Here is a 7,218-nt window from a genome sequence, read left to right as displayed (position 1 = left end):
TAATTATATAACCATGTCAAATGTAGCAGAAATTTAAACAATGCTAAACAGAGATAAAAGGAAATAGATAATTTCAAATTGAAATAAAATAAAAAGTCATAATTTTATATTTTAACTTTTTATGCTTTCTCCAAAGCAAAATACAAGCATCTAGCATGCGTCAATTCCAGCACAGTTAAAATATCTCACCGAGTGCTTAACAGGCCCCAGTATGCTCTGAGGTGAATGGTTACTATTAAACATATCCCTGAGTTCTACTGTTGTTTTTCTACTATTTGATTTCACCACACGTTTAAGTGATCACCGATCACAATCATTCAAGATTTTTTCCAACCACATTCCTTCCTCAAAGATGATGTTTCTCCACTGTCCTTCTACTGTTCTTAACCCGATTTCAGTAGTTTCAGCAATCTCCTGTTGTGGAATTTTGAACAAACAGCAAGTCAGACGTGATTAAGAGAGTAATTTAATAAGAAAAAAGAATAAAATAAATGTTTGGCTCTCCTCAGGTAGGGAGCCCCGAGTATACAAAACCGTGGCTAGTTATACTACTCCTGTGCTGTCTTTAACCAATCATCTTTTCTTAAGCAGCTCTTCTTTCCTTTGTTGCTGTGGCTATAAGCCAATCAGCTCTCGGCTTGGTTTTTTCCACAAACCAACCCAAACTGACTCCAAACAGTGTGGGTTGTGTGTCAAGTTGACCTTGATGTTAACAGTTCCTGATACATGTTCAACTTAATCAGCAACAGGTGGATACAAATGTGCAAACAGCATTATTAATTTACGAACAAAAGGATCAGTTTGATTTTATATGAATCACATAATGCATAGTTTCGTATCATTTTCCATCACATTTCCCCCCTTTGATTCTTATACAATCATTTGTTAATTATCAGAGAATACGGTGTGCAGGTACAGGGTGTTATCCTCATCCAGGTCCTCTTTAGTGACCTGAATAAGTTGGTATCTGGTATCCATATTGATGCGAATAGTACTAAGCATACATTGACATAACAAGGGTCCACAACATATAATCAAGGCAAGTAGTAAAATGGATGGAAAATCATAATTACAATACTTTTCCACATTGAGAATAGAGATCCCTGTTTCCAGTCCCAAGGTCTCACTCCGGCTTCTTCAGCACGAAGTTGGTCAGCAATCTTACTCATGTGGTCCAAGGCCATGGAGATATTACCTCCAGGTGCATCACTGGGCGGTATGTACGTGCAACAATGGTCGCCTATCATCGAGCACACTCCCCCTTCCTTAGCAAGGAGCATGTCCAAGGCCATGCGGTTTTGTGTCGTCAGTAGTACTTGGAATGGTCCTCTCCACCTTGGTTGGCTCCACCGCTTCCTCCTGAAGTCCTTAATCAGCACCCAATCGCCTGGCTGATGTGTATGGAGGGGATTGTCCGTCACCTCAGGAAGGACTGCCTTCACCTGCTTAGACACATGGAAAAGAGATTTGTGCAGAGACACACAATACTGCAAAAGCGATTCATTGATCAGGTTAGTATCCCAGTCGGGCGGACCTATCCCCGTGTTGGGAGGCCGTCCAAACACCATCTCAAAAGCTGATAAGCCTGTTCGTGCCTGCGACCTGGTTTGACATTGCCACAGGACGAGGGGAAGGCATTTTACCCAATTCATGCCCGTTTCCTGCATTAATTTAGCTAGACCCCCTTTAATGGTACCGTTTGCCCGTTCTACTGCCCCTGCACTAGCAGGGTGATAACTGCAGTGTTTTCTCATATCCACCCCTAGGTATTTAGTCAGAGCCTTTAGCCCTTCATGTACGAAGGGTGTCCCATTGTCACTGGACACTCGTTGTGGTAACCCCCATCTGGGAATTATTTCTCTCAGTAGCGCTTTTGCTACTGCATCACTATCTTGTTTCCCTGTTGGGAAGGCCTCCACCCACTTACTAAACACACATACACACACATGTACCTCTTCCCTTTGGCTGGTGTTAGTTCTACAAAATCTATTTGCCAATGTTGAAATGGCTCACTAGGCGGCGGGTGTCCGGCGGGTGCGTGTTTGGTATGATTGTCTCCGTGTGGTGTGTTTTGTGCACATACCAAGCATCGGGAACAAAATTTTTTGGGTATGTGTGTTTATTCCCGGTGCATACCAATGTCTCGTTATACTCTCCACTATCCCCCCCCTTTGCTCATGTGACTTCTTCCATGAGCAATCTCAATTGGTCCTTTCATATAAGAAGTGGGGAGACATGGTTTGTTCAAATGATTTATTGGGATCTGGAATGCCTAAAGCAGGCATGACCTGTAATAACTGCTTCGGTGCTGTAAAGGCCGCTTCAGCTTCTGGCACCCATTCTAACTGAGAGGAATTCGATCCCTTGGTCCGTATTATATTTCTGAGTGGCCCCTCATGCTCTGCATAAGATGGTATGAATGTTCTACAATAGGAACACATGCCTAAGAAGGACAGCAGTTGTTTTTTCGTCGTGGGTCTTGGTATAGTTCACTCGGTCTTTAGTCAGCATGCGCGTTTGTTCAGTGATGTCATGTCCTAAAAAATGCACTTGCTGCTTACAAAACTGTAATTTGGATTTGGATGCCTTATGGCCTTTCCTCTGCTAAATGATGTAGCAGTGCCACCGTGGCTTGTTTACACGCTTCTCGTGTTCTTCCACAAATCAAAAGATCATCAACGTATTGCAGCAAGGCTGTTCCTTCAGGGAGTTCTAAAGCCTCTAGGCTTCGATGTAAGGCGGCATTGTAAATAGTTGGTGATTCACAATACCCCTGACACAATCTCGTGAATGTGTATGGCTTTCCTTCAAAAGTAAAAGCAAACCAAAATTGGCTATCCTTGTGCACAGGTACGCTAAAGAAAGCGTTGGCCAAATCAACTACACTGAACCACTTACTGTCTGGTGGGATCTGAGAGAGAATGGTGTGCAGGTTTGGAACTTCTGGGGCTCTAGGGTGTACTGCCGTGTTGACAGCCTGCAAATCCTGCACAAATCTCCGTTCATCTCTCCCTGGCTTTTTAACTGGGAAAATTGGAGTACGTACTGGTGAATCTGGGCATGGTATGATAACTCCTGCTTGTTTTAATGATTGGAACACAGGCCTGATGCCCTCCACTGCCGCTGGTTTTAGAGGGTATTGGTGCTGGCGTGGTCTGTAATCAGATTTTGGGGTGATGTGGACAGGCTCACATCCTTTTATTAAGCCCACATCATTTTTTCCCTGTGCCCATAATCCTGCAGGAACTGTTTTCAATTCCTCCTCCTCTTCCTCTGAGAGGGTAACAGAGGCTGCCATAATTACTATATTAGGACTTACAAGCTCAACCCCCCTTTTACAATTTAGCCTATACGGGGTTGGCATTTTCCACACATCTATGCTTGGGCTGTACATGACTTTACACTGGGGTTCTTTTATCAAATCAGTTGTGCGCAACACGTGTTTTGTCCACAACCCTACTCTCTGCCAGTCTGGGTCAACATGTGCGCTAGCCAGCGACACATGAGGTGCTGCATGTGAGATTGAATATAAAGATTTCTGTTTATCTGAGAGCTGCACCACTCCCGCAGCCCACTCGCAGTCCCACGCTATAGCTGTGATAATCCAACTGTCACTGCCTCCCAAGTCAAATTTCTGTTCAAAATCAACATCAGATCCCTCATGGACCTTCATTGTACAGTGAATAGAGTCACTTTGTTTAACTGTCAGCTCACCAGGTAGCGTGTTAGTAACTTCAGTCATAAAATGTGTTAGTACTTCCCCAGCAGTGCACTGCAATTCATACATGTACAAAGGGACTCCTGCCTCTAGCTGGACTCCCTGTGTAGGTGTTTCCCACATAACAAATAACCCCTCTGGGTTGCTGCTAATTGTGCACCCAAGTTTACACATTAAATCTCTAGCTAACAAATTAATTGGACAGGTTTCTGACACCAAAAAGCTGTGTTTGAATTGGCTGTTTCCTAAACTACATTGGAGAGGCTCGGACATCCTTTCATCAATGGGATGACCTCCCACTCCAATTACTGTTATCCCATATCCTGGTCTCATGCTACATTCTATTAAACCTTCTTTTAACACTTAGTGGGTGGCACCACTGTCAACCAAAAACCTAACATTTTTTCCCTCTACTTTCACAGTTACCTCGGGGAGGCCTCTTGGCCCTTTACTAATCTGCTGTAATAGTTGGTAATTTAAATTTGTCACTTCCCTTTTGCCGTCTTCTCTCAGTGGTCCGTCGCCGTCCTGCCTCTCCACCGCCCGTCAGTCTAGCTTGACTTCCTTAATTGTAGGATCAAAATTACCGAAATCTTCTTCGTTCTCCCCCTCAGGACATTCTTTTGCAAAGTGTCCAAACTTCCCACAATTGTAGCACTCTTTCCCTTCAAGTCCCTTTCCTCAGCCTCTTCCTCTCCCTCGTCCACGACCTCTTCCTCTGTCCCCTACTGTCTGGAGCATGGTCAGCATCGCCTGATGAGTGGTGTCGGCGCGCTGGCACTCCCGTTTAGCGTCCTTCTTACCCAGGATGGTTTCATGATGCTTGGCGTGTTCTTCAATAGTCGACAAAGGGGCTCTACTGTAGCCGATGCAGTTTTTTCTGATAAGGTCGCTAATGTCCTTTCTCATGTTCATAAGGAAGCTGTTTCTCAGATGAGCTTCCCATGCCCCCACTTCTCCGGGGCCCACTGCACGTTGTGCTGGCGCGTCAATTCCACAATGGTCAGTGTGGACGCGTGTCAAGCGGACGAGGAAATCTGCGACGGGCTCATCGTCTCTTTGCTTGCATGCTGCTATCACATCAGTGTTAACAGTTGTTGGGTATGCTGCTTCCACTCTTTCAATGAGTCCTCTTATCTCTCTGTATGCGCTGTTTAGGTCAGGTTGGCCTTGGGGCGGTGCATTCCACTCAGGCAGATGGAGACAGATATCTCCATTCACCCAGTTTCTGTCAATGCGGTTATACTGCAGTCCGAGTCGAATCATCAGCAACCGTCTCAATTCAGCCCGAGTTGGTCTGCAGGACTGCACGAATGCCATCAGTTCTTGTCTGAAGCGTCGTCCGCCGGTGTCACCTGGCTTGCTCAGTCCGTCGGCCGCTTTCATGATGTCGTCTGCAGTCCAGTGACGGTGGACCATAATCACTCCCTCAGGTCCAGATACCTCCACCATCGGGAACTGCGGGGCATAGCCTCTGTCAGGCCCTGCGGATGGCTTTATAGTGGCGTGACCGAGTGTGATGAGCCACTGGTGAGGTTATTGCCTCCAGTTGCCGTCTTGGTTCGTCATATGGAGACGGCTTTGATGTTAGCGATGAAGTCCCTGGTTCGGGATAAGGAGGTGGGTTTCCTGATGCTTGTGGTTGTTGAATCAGCTGGGGGCTCTCGGCGGGGCGGCATCGAGGTCAGGATCAGCTAAGGAAACACACTGAGACACTTCATTATTACCTTTTCTATGCCCTACCTGCTGCTTCCCTCCACCCTTTTTTTTTTTTTTTTTTTTTTTTTTTTTTAAATAAGGGTAAAGGGCGATAAACAAATAAAATAAACAAACAAATAAACCCAAATATGATAGAGAAAAGAGTTTATTTGTTTGTTTCTTTCTCCCTTTTTTTTTATGAGGGTAAAGGGCGTACTAATATTTTTATTTAAAATTTTCCCTTTTTTTTTTTTTTCCTTCTGTCAATCACGTCTCCGACGTTGCTTTAATTTAGTTCTGCTCCAGCAATCCGTGCTGGTTCACTGAGTCCACTCCTTTCCCTGCGGGGTGGTCTGTCGGCCCGGGCCTATTTCTTACACTAGTACGTCTACTCAGTGTGCCTATTCTCTTAGGCTGGCGGAGTCCCAGACTCCGGAGTCCTCTTGACCCTATTTTTAAGCCCTAGTATCTCATATACTATGCTACTTTACAGACCCACCCCAGGGTGGACTCAGGCAGATCACTACGTCACTTTCTTCTAGGATTGAATTACTGAACTTCACCACTTACTTTCTGTTCGTTGGATCAGGCGGAGCACACCACCGGAGTCTAGCGGGACGTCACTCCCTGGTTAGGTACTTTCCCGTATTCTTGTGGGTTTCCCTCTTTCTCCAGCTCAGTTTTCTCTCTGAGGAGCGTCCTCGAAGTTTAGTCACCGCTGATCCTGCCGACTACGCCAATTTCTGTTGTGGAATTTTGAACAAACAGCAAGTCAGACGTGATTAAGAGAGTAATTTAATAAGAAAAAAAGAATAAAATAAATGTTTGGCTCTCCTCAGGTAGGGAGCCCCGAGTATACAAAACCGTGGCTAGTTATACTACTCCTGTGCTGTCTTTAACCAATCATCTTTTCTTAAGCAGCTCTTCTTTCCTTTGTTGCTGTGGCTATAAGCCAATCAGCTCTCGGCTTGGTTTTTTCCACAAACCAACCCAAACTGACTCCAAACAGTGTGGGTTGTGTGTCAAGTTGACCTTGATGTTAACAGTTCCTGATACATGTTCAACTTAATCAGCAACAGGTGGATACAAATGTGCAAACAGCATTATTAATTTACGAACAAAAGGATCAGTGTGATTTTATATGAATCACATAATGCATAGTTTCGTATCATTTTCCATCACACTCCTCAGATGTTTTCTCTGCTTGATGCATGACAATAATTTGACCCTTCTGAAACAGATTAACATCTTTTCCATGACCACAGGATGTGTATTTTGACATGGTTGTTTAACAAATGAGAAGCTACTCACTGCATCAGTTAGGGTTAAATAACTTGCCAGCTGAAACAATCACCCATGCAGTAATTATCCTCTTACCTATTTACTTAGTTAAATCCAGGTGGTGAGCTTTATTTTGGCCAGACACTGTATTTTCCATGTGAAGGGCACTGGTGCACAAAGTAACAGGAACAGTAAAGTGTGTAATGAAACCAGATCCAATGGGGCTTCCATCCACTAAGCTAATTTTTAATACAGGTGATAAAATGATGGTTTTGATGTTCAAACTGCACACTAGTTGCTCAGTGAGAAAGTTTCCAAGAGCAGTACAGTCATTATATAGCAACTCCGCCCTTATCACCAATGGTTTCCGAGTAGTCAAGAAAAGGGAACTACTCACCTTTGTCTCCTCAGAACTTTTATTGGAGGTTTTGTTCCTTCCTCTGTGAGTAACCGCATAACAGGTACAGAGAATATGTCCAGATTCTGCACAATATAAACAATGGCCTCAGGTGTAACGTATT

The 7,218-nt window shown here is 44.5% G+C and overlaps 1 long non-coding RNA gene across 2 annotated transcripts; it reads right to left on the bottom strand.

The window, feature by feature from the left end:
* Positions 1-450: 450 nt before the first annotated feature.
* On the bottom strand, positions 451-6,980 carry LOC145656956 (uncharacterized). Of its 2 annotated transcripts, none has more exons than XR_014122659.1 (2): positions 5,987-6,980; positions 451-5,425 (listed from the first exon to the last, which is right to left on the bottom strand). It is a non-coding gene; the product is annotated as an uncharacterized LOC145656956 (long non-coding RNA). The 2 variants fall into 2 exon arrangements; XR_014122660.1 differs by having other exon boundaries at positions 451-5,412.
* Between the last annotated feature and the right edge of the window lie 238 nt (positions 6,981-7,218).

This window comes from Electrophorus electricus, chromosome 3 (assembly GCF_041902795.1).
Source record: "Electrophorus electricus isolate QZ-2024a chromosome 3, ASM4190279v1, whole genome shotgun sequence".
In the NCBI taxonomy this organism is placed as follows: domain Eukaryota; kingdom Metazoa; phylum Chordata; class Actinopteri; order Gymnotiformes; family Gymnotidae; genus Electrophorus; species Electrophorus electricus.
This window is presented reverse-complemented; position numbering and strand designations above follow the sequence as displayed.